Genomic DNA, 1,293 nt, shown 5'->3' with positions numbered 1-1,293 from the left:
GCATGCTCTCTCAGTTCAAGTTTGTTCAATAGGTTGCCAGATTTCTATAGAGCCCTCCAGGCGAAACCTTACAATCTTACATTTCTCTGCAAACTTTGCCCGCCGGCTTTCAGTAAAAAAATCCGCACTTCAGTAACATCCAAAGCAAATCTGAAACGGCATATGTACTGAAATGGAATTTCAAATGGAAAAAATTAATAAAATAAAAAAACATTTGCACCTTAAAGACTACTTTAAAGACACTTATGTAGAAAACTCTCAGGAAACAAGTGAATAAATGGTTTGACAATTGAATTAAACAAATGATGAAGAAGATTGAGCTTAGTGACAGCATCAGGGAATCAGCCAGGAAACTCTGAGCGGGGAGACAGCGTTGGATGAGGTTTGCCAGGAACGGGGTAGAGAAAGAACTGAACCAGTGAGGCAGGAAGGACGGCAGTGGGTTCCTGAGGAGAACTGTCTATGGAGAACTGCCTGAGTTGATGTTCTTGGAGCCAGCTGGATAGAAGACGGTTGAGGCAGGAGAAGGACCAGGATAAGGACCAACGGCACGGGCAGGAGTTGCTGGGCCGACTGAAGTGCAAGATGTTCTTATGGTAGTGGGGGTCAGATGACACAGAAACCTTAGCACATGTGCCAAGCAAACAAGCGAAAACTCTGTCATATATCACTTTAATGAAAAGCACACTACCGATACAGCTCCTCTGTCATCTGGTCGAACGCTGCAAAATTATATTTAAAAAGTAGAAAATCTATTGATGCATTTGAATACTCATATTTAATTAGATCAACCAAGGAAGAGAAAGTCTTTTTCCCATGTGGGATCATTTTGATCTTATTGCAGAGAATAAATGATTATTCTGTCCTTATTTCCACTTTTCATTAGTTTAATTTCTGATTATTCATATATTCCTTTCTGTAGAATATATGAATTAGTTTACATGCATTAACTTTTATTTCTATTGCAGGGAAAATGTAGGATTTGCTCCCTGGTACTGTATTAGTTTAACATCATAGTGCCTGGTATGAGAGAGAAGGTTAACATTCCAGTGATGAACTGTGGTAATTCCAGAAGCAGGTGATGGAGGAGGCTGTAGTGAACATGATCATTACAGAGAGCGGGGGGGGGAGGAGGATGGGTCCTGAGAACTGCTCCAGCTGCTCCACCATATTGGAATTGGTGTAACACAAACAAGGTCTATGGATGTTATGTCCTTTTGTTGAGTTTTTACGGCACTAGCGGCTTGTTTTTATGGACAGTAGGCTGACAGGAAAGGGGGGGGGGGGGGGGGG

The sequence above is a fragment of the Cyprinodon variegatus genome, unplaced genomic scaffold, assembly GCF_000732505.1.
Source record: "Cyprinodon variegatus isolate N-32 unplaced genomic scaffold, C_variegatus-1.0 Scaffold1461, whole genome shotgun sequence".
Lineage (NCBI taxonomy): Eukaryota > Metazoa > Chordata > Actinopteri > Cyprinodontiformes > Cyprinodontidae > Cyprinodon > Cyprinodon variegatus.
This window is presented reverse-complemented; position numbering follows the sequence as displayed.